Source organism: Haemaphysalis longicornis, unplaced genomic scaffold (assembly GCF_048455015.1).
Source record: "Haemaphysalis longicornis isolate Haplotype H1 unplaced genomic scaffold, Haemaphysalis longicornis Haplotype H1 scaffold_5, whole genome shotgun sequence".
Classification (NCBI taxonomy): domain Eukaryota; kingdom Metazoa; phylum Arthropoda; class Arachnida; order Ixodida; family Ixodidae; genus Haemaphysalis; species Haemaphysalis longicornis.
This window is the reverse complement of record NW_027526385.1, coordinates 2,106,377-2,118,503: the sequence shown is the minus strand read 5'-3', so window position 1 is coordinate 2,118,503 and position 12,127 is coordinate 2,106,377.

Sequence of the window (12,127 nt, the reverse complement as noted above, 5' to 3'; positions counted from 1 at the left end):
ACAATCTTGCACTGGTTGCCACACCCCACTTCCCAATTGCTGTCGCCTTTTCCTATAGGACTAGCTCTTCACCCCTCCCCCCCCTTTTTTTCCCTTGGTGACACAAATTTGCAGAATTGCATCCATTTGATATTTTCTCTCATTTTTTGTTAGAAAAGCTTCTGAAAGTAATGTTTAACAGTCAGTTTTATGCAAAAGATTTCACTAATACACATTTAAACCCAATGGTAACACTTGAAAAATGTGAACTTGTAACAAAAAATTTTCAAAATCAGGTTTTTTAAATTGGTCTTCAACTGAAGCTGCAAAAAGTACTGGAACAGGACAAGAAAGTGTGACAAGCCCGCAATAATACGCTTCTCCAGTGGTGTTCACCTGTATCGCCTGAGGCATGGTCAAGGATTCCGTGCTGACTTTTGATGATAGTTCGCAAGCTCAAGCTGATATCCCGCTAGAAGTGGGCAACTTGAGTCCAGCTGAACTCTCGTTGCTGCGACGGTCAAGAAAACTGGCGATCATATTCATGATGTTGTACGATTTGGATAACGTCCCACTGTTGCCGAGAGCCACATGGGGAATGTGCCACATTCTTATTTGTCCTTGTTCTCAAGTTCCTGCTGTTTCAGTGCAAGTGTGGTATGAGCCTCGCCTCGTAAAATTGTCTCTCGAGTTCTGTTGGAGCGTGGAGCCTGTCAATAAACGCGGCTTTTCGATAATCAGTCCTGGAATCGCTGTGGCCTCGCCAAAAAGCAATAGGGAAGCCACTTTTCGCGTAGGTATATTCTTTGGCGTAAAAAATCTTGGTACTCCCAGCGGTGAGTCGAAGATAAATTGAAGAGCCCCAGGATTAATGAGCGAATGAATGCCGCACAGGGAAGGAAGTATTGCGTGGGAAGTGCGTCATACATGGCAAGCACTGAGGTTGCTATATGTGCCTGAGGAGAACATACGGTAACTGCACAGTACAAGGACCGGACAGCTGGACGGGTGGCGCCACCACTGAACGTTCCCCTCATTACTGGAATGAGCCGGCACATCGAACTACGTGTCCTTCCATTGTTTTTGTCATGTTTGCTTCGATGCTGTTAATGTTTCGGTGGTGGTGTGAGTGGATATGTGCGGTGGAACGAAGTCTAGGCGTATGTGTTGAGTTCTTAGATGCACTAACGGCTACGTAAACTTGTCGAATGCTTCTAAGGTTGGGTATGGGCCTCGTCAGCATGAGCGCTTTTTGCAGCACTGTACGCCGGGCTCCACCCGATTTGAGTACAAATAAAACTTTTAGTATTGGTATTCATTTATACCAGTTTAAATTATTCCCACTGATTCCAATGACTACGACTTATACAACAGCCTTAGTGGTGGCTTACCTCGATACGTGTGCTTTGAAGAGGAAGGCACTTGCGTACGAGTTTGATTAGCGTGTGGCCGTGGAAACATCATGGCAGTTTACACTTTCTTGCTGTAACCGTCAGCTTTGTGCCTTCTGTTTCCCTGAGTGACAGCATGGGAGCTTGAGAGCTGAAATGGAGCTCCTGCATTTGTAGTGATGATTTTACCCACAGCCAAAGTAATTCAACCACCCAACAGCCCAGGCTACAAAACCTCCCTTCTCCCCTCCCATTTGTACCACCTGTATGAAATAAAGGCTGGCACCAATCGATGGCCACGGCGTGAAAAAATGTGTCGGAGTGTTAACGTCAGCCTGTGTTTTTTAATGCGCAAGCATTCCTTGCTGAGTACCTCATTGCAAACCGTGTATATTGCCTTGTAAAGAAACCAGAAACGTGCGACCAGTTGCCTCAAATAGAGGTGCGTCAGTCCGAGTCCTCCAGCACAGATGCATTTCTGACATGCTGGAAGCAGTTTGGATTATAGAGGGGTGCATCAATGTGAAAAATTTAACAGAAAAATCATCCATTCATTCGTGTGAAATTTGGGGAAGGGTCAAATCAAAGCTTCTGCGATAAAAAGACCGAACTAGTCAAAGTCTGAATAGTCTGCGAGTCAAGTCCAAACCCAGACGGCAACCCTCCACCCAGCAAGGAAACCCTCGTGAGCTTTTTCTTTTTTTTTCCCCTTAGGGTTCCTAGTGCTCAGTCTTGTATATACCCTTATTGTAGATATGTGTCCTTGTTAGTCCTGCATATACATATCCTCTCCTCCTCTCTATCCTCCCTTTCCTGTACAACTGTGTTCCCCATTCCCCACAACCCCACACCCTTAGGTGAGACAAACTACGTCTGCTGGTGGTCTTTCCTTTTCATTTTGACAATAAATTCATTCATTCGAGCTTTGCGTTAAGCCGTCGTCGTCGTTACACGGAGTGCATGATTTTTCCAGCGTTGGTGACAGTTTGCGGTAAAACGTGACCGCACCATTAAGTTGTGAAACTGAGGGCAGGTTTCCGGCACCCTGTCTCTAGCCATTTGGCTACGCATAATTACGTTTTGAAAAACCATGAACGAACTAGGCAGTGACCATTACAAGTTTTATTACAGGTGTAAAGCAGTGCTTTTCCACAATAAGCAATAACGTTCTAGTGTCATGCGGTATTTATTCTGGAAACGATTCCCCATGACTGTTGTAAACGTATTTCTGGGACATTAAACATGGTTCTAGCACAAGTAATACAGTTACGTAGCATCTTACCTCAGCCTTTTTTTTGGGGGGGGTAAATCTTAGAAGGTAGCCCCAACCATGTCCTTTGCTCGTACACAACGTCGTTTCTCATCAACTGCCAAAGGCCAGCGCCGCAGCATGCTTGGATCAACTGCCCACGCCCGCTTTACATGAGCATTTAGCTGCAATATATTCCTCGATAAGCCAAACAGCATGCAGGCAACAATACTGCATGAAATTGCAGGAAGGAACTAACTTGCACTTCCAGCTTGGTGCATTGAGCGTTGTCTGCGATTTGCAATTACTGAGTATGGGCATAAATCATACACATGGCATGCCTCGCAAAGGTCGCCCTAACTTTCAGGATTTACCGATTTGAAAAAAAGTTTTTGTGGTTATTCATGCTTTGCAAACTGCACCGCAGCAGAATGACAGAAAGCCATGTACAACTAAGCCGCGCTGATCAGCACTGTCATTCTATTGAAGAGCGGTTTGCCACAGGCAGTGCTGTTCACTGAATTAACGGTGGTGCCATACAACAGCCGCCTGGTCCCTATACACCTCGAGTGCTGCCTGTAGGGGCGCCACTGAAATCCCCCTAGCGGCCTGTTTTGAAAGTAGTCGCGAGAGTCTCCGGCTTGCTCAACACTGTCGCCGCTGCTTTTGCGACACGTTTTGCGACTGAGATTTACCATTTGTATGCATTGGAAATACATATTTATGTGGATAAGTCACTCTGTTCGCAAATGTGGTGTATTCACGAGTGTAAATGTTTCTGATGCGATCGTAGTGCGGTACATTTGGTCCGTATAAGCTCCAGGCAGGTGTCACAGACCAGTGTTGCGAAACCGGCTTATGCATGGATCTGATTGTAATTCCACTGCCCGTAAATTACTATTACTATCTCCGTAAGCAGTGTTTCTTCAGATGGTCATGCTACGGCTATACACTACGATGTAAATCGGTTTTGTGAGCTTACATAATCTAGCGGAGCACTTATACCTGACCACGCCAATTATGCTTCATACCTCAGATATTGATCAGCATACCTCAGTGCAATGGATAATGCAAAATTCTGCGTGGGCATCAGCCCACGACAAAAAGAAATTAATGCTGGGTCGCCTTGTCATGAGGTGAGCACTCGCAATTGATCATCTGCCACATAAATCTTCCGCAAGGAGCGCGGAGACAAGCTTATGGAGTAATCCGTGTCTACGACTAAACGCTTCTTCGAAACATCGTCATACGACACAGGGAGCCTGTTCAGGCACATTTCTTACACATAAGGCCTCGTAGAAGAGGTAGAACTAGAAATTTTGGGGGCCGCGCGGCAAATTTCTAACAATTCCGGCCATCTATCCACAAAGAAATTTTCGCATTATCGCGGATTCGTATTTTGCTGTCCGAGAGTTAAATCGTCCGTTTTCACCGAATAAAACAGCCACCAACATCCTTACCATGATGAGAGACCTACAAATTGAAGGCTTCAAAGTTCGCATTGTTTGGACTCCAGGACACACTACAGGTGCAGAAGGCACACGACACTGCCAGGGAGAGGCTACAATCTCCAAGTAGACTGGCAACTCCAGCTTTGCCACCTCAAAAAGGAAAGCTGCAAGTGCTTACAGGCAGAAACTCCTGTTGGCACCCTTGCCGCTCTCAAGCGCTCTCTAGTCCAGGGGAAGTATTCGCCAATAAAGTGTATGCGAATGCAGCGTACACTCCCCACATTATTTATAAATGGACAGCTCCACAGGATCCGAATTGTGCCGATGCCCCCACTGTAGTCGTGAAGGCACACCAAATCTTTACCACTTAATTTGGCTTTGTCCATTATTCGTCCGTAATCGCCACCAGCTTTTAACTATAGGTCCCGCCCCTGTGACTGAACAGGAACATGTTAGTCGGGTCCATGACCATCCCACCACACTTGTAGCAATCACCAAGTACGCCCTTGAAAATGGACTCCACAGATTGGTGTAATGGCCTGGTCGACTTCCTCATTCTGTCTACAATGTGAACTGTCTGCAGCGTGCACTGTTTTCAGTGTGAACCACATTGTCTGCAGTGTGCACTCTACATTTAAGTGTGAACTGTGCATACTGGTGCCACTGACTGAATTCAATGTGTTAGTTTTGAGATTAGGACCCCAAGACTGCAACTGTGTTCACTGTGCGAGTTGTGACCTTCTCCTTTTCCCCTCATCCTTGCTCCCCCCAGGACCCCGTGTCCTCTTGTTTAATAAAGCGGTTCACTCACTCACTGAAATTATCAGATACCGCTCTACCGACGACACCTTTTATCGCTTGTGAACTTCCTGTATACTTGAAAAAATGCGTCCGCCGAGGGATCAGCTGTTGAACAAGAGTGCGAAGCTGGGCGAGTCGGTAAGGATCCATGACTAAAACAGCGCAAGGGACAGGACGAGAAAGGCTGGCAAGGTAGTGCCCGTCCTTGTCAGCCTTTCTCGTCCTGTCCCTTGCGCTGTTTTAATCATGGATCAGCTGTTTATTGAAGTCGACAAACAAAAGGAAAGGGAACGCGCAGCTTGTGAGTGTGATTAATAAACTGTTCATTCCTTGATTTCGCTCCGCATTTGTACACAACAATAGTTGTACGTCCCCCTCCCCTTACCCCCTGCATATGTTTTGCGAGATATCGGTGCATTTTGCATCTAGTTGGTCCGGTCAGTCCTGCCTTGCTGAAGTTTCGACAAACGTCTCTAGCATTTCCGAGGCTGCTCTCAATTTTTTCATTCCCATACGAGCTGTTCTGTTTCTTGCGGACTTGGTACGTAGACCATATATTTTTCCGTGGCTTCATCAGCTTTCCTTGGCCCTTGCTATAAGGCATGAGTGGGCACCTATTTAACGAACCACAGCCTTGGAATATATGTACTCAACATTTTCGTGTACGTGGCTTATATTCCCATAAAAGAGCCAATTAAGTTATTGTCAGGTATTGGGCGATCACATCCCCGAAACATATTTTTCTACAACGTATATATTCGATACGAAGCTGCAATCGTTGTCTGCGCTGCAAAATGAACCCAACCTCTCACTGTGCCATTATCAGGTCTAAACGAGGCAACAATGGAATTCGCTTGTGCCTGACTTATTCGGAGGTGACAGTGGTGATATGCTGCTGCTGTCACCAGCGGCCAAGAAGCGCGCAGAACCGCAGCCCCGCATGCTCTTGTTGGCATTGGAGCACTCTAGCTACCACAGCGCAGCTGTTTTTTAAAGTGCCCTAAACATACTGTTTGCTTACCGACTTCATCATAAGTTGTTTCGGGAGCGGAAAGGCAAAATAAGCGAAAGAGAAACAAAACACTGTGTGAGCCCCTATCAGCCACGCAGCGCTGCTCCCGCAAGTGCCGCGGAGAAGCGGCAGCAGGCGGCGCAGCGATCGCAAAGCCCGAGGCGTATAGCAGCTGTTCTGGTTTACGTGGCCTTGTCTCCTCTTGTATGCTACAGATACATGCATTCATGTATCTATAGCCTCTATCATGTTGCAATGGTTTCAGAACAAATAAAAAAAATGTGTAATAAAGAATAAGCAGGCGGCTGCAGGCTAGAGCGCGAACAGACGCATTCAGGCAAGTAAAACTACTCATTTCCTTTGGCCAGTCCCCCCAGAGTGCATGGTATTTTTCCATTTTCAGGGGGCCACCATGCACCACCAACACGTGCTGTCAACGCTCCAAAAAGCTCAGTTGTTCTAATCAAAAATCCACCTATAACTTTCAACCAATTCCATTTTTTCTCTTTCTGCGTATAAATAGAGAGGTGTATTAGTTTCCGGTGTTTTAAGCGGGCGCATTAGCCCTTCTCACGCCCGATTCCTGGCCAATCCCCCACGTGGTATGAGCCAAATCGCCAGGAGCAACAACAACATCATAAAGTTTCTTAGTAAGTATGGTCAAACTGAAAGGCTGTCTCGTGTCGTAGTCGCCAAGTACGGGGAGGGCATCAAGGCGTCTACATATTATCTTGTTTCATAATTATCTAGCCCAATTAAATGCAGATGTCAGTGAAATTCTGCCTCAATGGTTCCTTGAAAAATCTATAGAGAATAGAATTATTAATACGTGAACGTCCTACGGCGCGTTTCATGGCCTATGTGTGAATCGCTTGTTCGAACTTTAACGTTTTCCCTGCGCTCAGAAAAGGAAGAGGAGGATCCAGCTTCGAAGCAGACGAACAGTCGACAGATTTGGCACTGTATTACCAGTATTACTGGTATTACCGTCAGCTGGATTGTTGAGTGGAGGCCACTGAAGATACCTTTGCATATGTTATCGACTTCAGAATACTTGAAAGGAAAGTTTACGTAGCTCAGGGATGAATATTTTTCCTCCGTAAAGAGAGAGAGAGAGAAAAGACTTTATTTTCGGTCAGACTAAGACCTATTGGTGTTCTTCAGCCAGAAGAACCATGCTGAGCTGGTCATCGAGGGCCGCCGACGCCAACCACACCCGCCAGTTGGGAAGAGGAGGGTTAGGGTAATGAGGGGACTGCTGGGCGACTGGACAGGAGAAGATGATGTGCTCAACATTTGCGTACGTACAGGAGCAGTTGAGACAGGATGGGTCTGAGCGACGACGATAGAGGTAAAGGCGTGCTGGAGTGATTAGAGTGTTCAGCTGAATTGCCCGAAGGGTGTGTACTTGTGCAGTAGATAAGGAAGTGTGGGGTGACGGAAGGGTCTGAAGTGAGTGTCGGAGATGCTTGTAGTGTTGTTTGAGGGTTTTCTTGTAGAAATATGCCTCGTCCGCTAAGGGTGGGCAAGGCCAAGGGATCACCGGCGCCCGGCTAGTAATCTCGCGGGCCAGCTGGTGAGCCAACTGATTGCCGGTGATCCCTGAATGGCCTGGCACCCACACCACAGCAACCGAGGCAGGGGAGAGGAGCGAAAGAGATTCAGATATGTCGTCATGAAGATCTTCGGGAAGTCGGTTGTCGCGAAGTGCTCGAATCGCGGCCATAGAGTCAGAGCAAATGCGATAGCGGGGAGAACGGGGTTGCGAAGTGAGTTCTCTAGCTGCGTGGACGATCGCCGCCAGTTCGAGGGCTAAGGGTGAAGTAGGATGGGAGAAAGGGCCTGCTGTGGAGGTGATTGGGGGGGCCAGCGGGGCTAGCCATAATGACACAAGCAGTGGAGCCCCAAGTAGGGTTATATGCGGCGTCAACATAGCATGTGACAGTGTCCGGAGAGAAGGGTTCGTGGTGGTGGGCACGAGCTTGTCGTCTTCCCTCGTGAAGGCGTGGGGTCATGTTGGACGGAATGGGCCGTTGGGGAAGGGGCCGTTGGGGATTGTGCAGAGGAAACTCAATTGGCCGAATGCCCGCCTGCTGCAACAGCCAATGGCCCTGCTTAGAACCAGACAGACGGCCCAGCTGTCGATCCCTGTGGAGGCGCAAAAGATCGGGAAGAGGAAGGAAGAGACCTGTGGCGTATAATTTTTCTGTAGATGCGTGCATTGGGAGATGCAGGGCAGCTTTGTTAAGGGCAGATTGAACACTTCGCAATTGTGTCTGTGTTAATGTGCAATATGGGAGACAGTACAAGATTTTGTTGAGGGCGAAGGCTGTTACCAGTTGACTGGCTCTGCGTTCATTGAGACCACCACGCCGCTTGACAACCCGTCGGACCAAGTGAGTAACTTGTTGGCATGTGGTGATCGTTCAGCTATATTCAGCTACAGCCGAATATAGCTGAATATTACCGAAAAATATATGAATTAATTATGGTTAAATATTCTGAAATATAGCTCTGAAGAACTTATTCTGCGTCCCTTTCAAAATTGCGTTTCATAAGTTCACTTCACCTTCCGTGTTGCCCCCTCTCCGCTCTCCCGACGATTCAACTACCTCCTCCACCTTGGAATCTGCAGCCCTGCTATTTAGAACTCTTCTGCCGGCTGACGACCACCGACATGACACCCTCGCTCATCGAGCTTTGAGGACACTGATTGTACAAGTTCCGTACGTTCAGGCATTTCAAGACTATGCTTTCACCTGGCATGAACTTCGATCAGCTGCTCGAAATATAAATCTCAAATCAGCTCCTGGACCCGACGGCATAAACGGTAATATGTTGACCCTCCTGGTCGGACGAACTTCTTCATTTCTGCTTACCTTATTCAATGCGTGCCTCACTCTTGGTCATTTTCCGTCAGTGTGGAAGGAAGCGAGGGTGACGTTTCTGCTAAAACCAAACCGGCCTCCAGATGATCCTTCATCATACAGGACCATCTGTATTTCGTCCTTGCTTGGCAAGCTTCTGGAGCGCATGCTCAATGGACGCCTTTACTTCTTTCTACACGAGTCGGGTCTGCTACACGTGAACCAGTACGGCTTTAAGCAAGGACAAAGTACCACCTCGGCGCTGCACTCTCTGCGCTCGCGCCTTCAGGCTTGGCGTGACGAAGGATCATTGGTCCTCCTTATATCTTTGGATTTCAAGGGGGCATTTGATTCTATCTGGCACCTGTATTTGCTGCACTTTTTGCGAACACACGGGTGCCCTTCGAACATTTATAGCCTGCTCCAGTCATTTTTGCACCACAGGGTGGTTCATTACAATGGCTATGCTGGGTGCGTGCAGGCGCAAACCATGAGAGGCAGCCCGCAAGGCTCGCCGCTCAGTCCCCTACTCTGGAATATTGTGATCCACGACCTACTCTGCCTTCCTGTATCGCCGGATGTGCACCTGCAAGCTTACGCTGACGACACGGTCATTGTAGTCAAGGGTAAGACGTGGCGGGCCATTGAGCATCTTGCCAATGAGACCCTTGAGCAAGTGTCAAAATGGACACGCACGGCTAAGCTGCAACTCAACCCCACCAAATGTACTTGCCTCCTGATTTCTAGGGGAGAGCGGGGAGTGCAGCGGAAGCCGACAATCAAGCTGGGCGGAACAACATTGCAGCAGGTCACACTTGACATTCGTTGCCCACGCGAATCACCTCTGTGGCCGAGTTGAAAAGATGTGTACTGCACTCATCGCATTTGCGAGGTTGCACTCGTTTTTAGACCGAAACCACCTCCGGCTCCTCTACCACCGCATTATTCTGCCAGCCATCACTTATGCAGCACCGGCATGGTGGGGTGACCGGCAGCATTATTCGCTTAAGGCAAAGATTCACTCCTTGATGCGCTCTCCGCTTTTTGTAGTGACTGGCGCTTACACGACCACCTGTACCGCAGCGCTAGAGGTGTTGGCCAATTCACTTCCCTTGTCCATCCTTTTAGACATTGAAACGCGTCTTTTCAATTTGTTTCACCTTAAACGGCCTGTTGATTTACCCAATACACGTGTTTCTCCAACGGAGGTGGACCACCCTCTAGACTGGACGTGCTGTCATCCTGCTCTTCGTTTGGGAATCCCGCACAACAGAATTGACTCTCAAACGGCTTCACGACTCTTTACAAGTCCAGGGTTACACGCATATACGGACGGTTCCTTCACCATGACATCTGCTGGTGCCGCATTCGTCGTGTTCAGTGCTCCGGACCTTATAGTAACGACCCAACGCTTCCGGATTAGCCCTCCCACAAGCTCCTATGATGCGGAAGCGATTGCTATACATCGTCTATTCCTCTACCTTCAAAATAACACACCCTCGAGCACTGTTTTTGTCTATACTGACTGTTTATCCCTACTCCTTGCTCTTGAAAACCCCCTCAACACATCCGACACTATTCACCAAATTCAGAACAGCTATCGATTGTTGGTTTCCTCTGTTGCCGTTTTCCTGTTTCACGTTCCTGGACACTCGGGGGTGTGGGGAAACGAGCTTGCCGACTTCGTTGCCAAAGCTGCGGTGACCATTGGTGAAGAGGTGGGAGCGCGTGCCTCAAAGCACATCGTCAGGAAGAGATTTTTGAGGGCCGGTCGGTTAGAGTGGCAGGAGCGATGGAACACCGACAACGCTGACACTGAGTTGTTTCGCTGGGTTCCCAGCGTGCTCGCTATACCGCGCTGCTTTCCTCCGCCCAGACTACTCGCCCACATATAGTTACCGGACATGGCCGTTTCCCGCACTACTTCCACAGGATCGACTTGCTCCGTGAAAACAGATGTGTTTGTGGACAGCTTGCCTCTTCAGTGAGCCACTACCTCCGGGACTGCACAAGGACAGCCTCGATTATAACCAGACTTAAACATGTCGTCCGCTTGCCTCTAGAACCTCCACATCTGCGACAAGCCCTGGACATTTCTCGGGCCGTGCAAATCCTCATCGAGCTTGTCGATTTTGTGAGCAAGAACATGCCGGACGTTTCGCGCTCATGAAATGGTCTCTGAAGCGATGTGTGTTGTTTGGGGGTGTAGTGCGAGCCTCTGTGATTGTCAGTTCTAGTTTGTGGCATCTCCTAATGGATTTTAAGGTGCTGTGAGTGGTTGCTACCTGTGCTGAATTAGACAGCTTGTGCTCATCCTCACATCATCGCGTTGGTGCTGTTCTTCGTGGTGAGCTTCTCTGCAGCCGGACTCTGTGGTGGAGACAGACTGCCTGAATTCGTAAATGCGGATACTGCCTCTAGCATTTGTATGTGTTAGAGTTTACGACCTCTTCAAACTGCAGTGTGGTGCTCCCGTGCTCTCTTCGTGTTGTGATTTTCATGTATTTTGGTGTTTTTCTTATTCGACTATTTGTTTTTTTGAAATTGCATTTTGGGCACTTGCCCCTGTTCATTTATATCCGATTGGCTGCAAACCTGCCATAGCTTTGCTGGTGCGGGTGTTGTTCCCCACCTTTTTTCTTGTTTTATTTTGGAAAGGGGAACACGGAAATAAATTGGAAATTGGCATGTGGTGATCGTGGACTTCATGACATGGGTGAAGGAATGGTCTTGGAGGGGAAAGCCCAGAACACGGCAGGAGGAAGCACGGGGGACGGGGGTACCATCAAGGGTAAGCGACAAGAGCGGGTTTACAGATCGTTGATATTTAGAGCCGGAAAGCAAGAGCAGCTCAGATTTTTCTGGAGCTGCTTGCAGGCCTGTGCGGGCAAAAAATCGAGAAATGAGGTCAAGGCCAGATTGCAAAGTGAGTTCCACCTCCCCAGGAGACCCATGAGTGCACCACAGTGTAATATCATCGGCGTAGAGAATTGAGTGAAGGTTCGGGATCTCGGACAATGCTCTGGCAAGAGGGGAAAGGCCGAGGTTAAAGAGTGTAGGCGATAATACGGCTCCTTGAGGAGTACCGCGAGTGAGGGTGATCGGTGGTGATAGTGTGTTCCCCAGCCGGAATCGAGCCGTTCGGGAGCGAAGGAAAGAACGAACGTAAGAGTAGAGACGGGAGCCACAATTAGTATCTTGGAGGGGGGACAGGATAGCGTCGTGAATGCACGTACTGTCATCGTGCGAAACCGGCTACAAATCGAAGATGCGAGACCGGGAAGAGTGCTCCCAAATGTTTCAAGCTGTTCAAGCCAACGTTACTGTTCAAGCCACGGAGCTAAGAAGCGAATCACAGTCAGTTTAATCATTCAAAA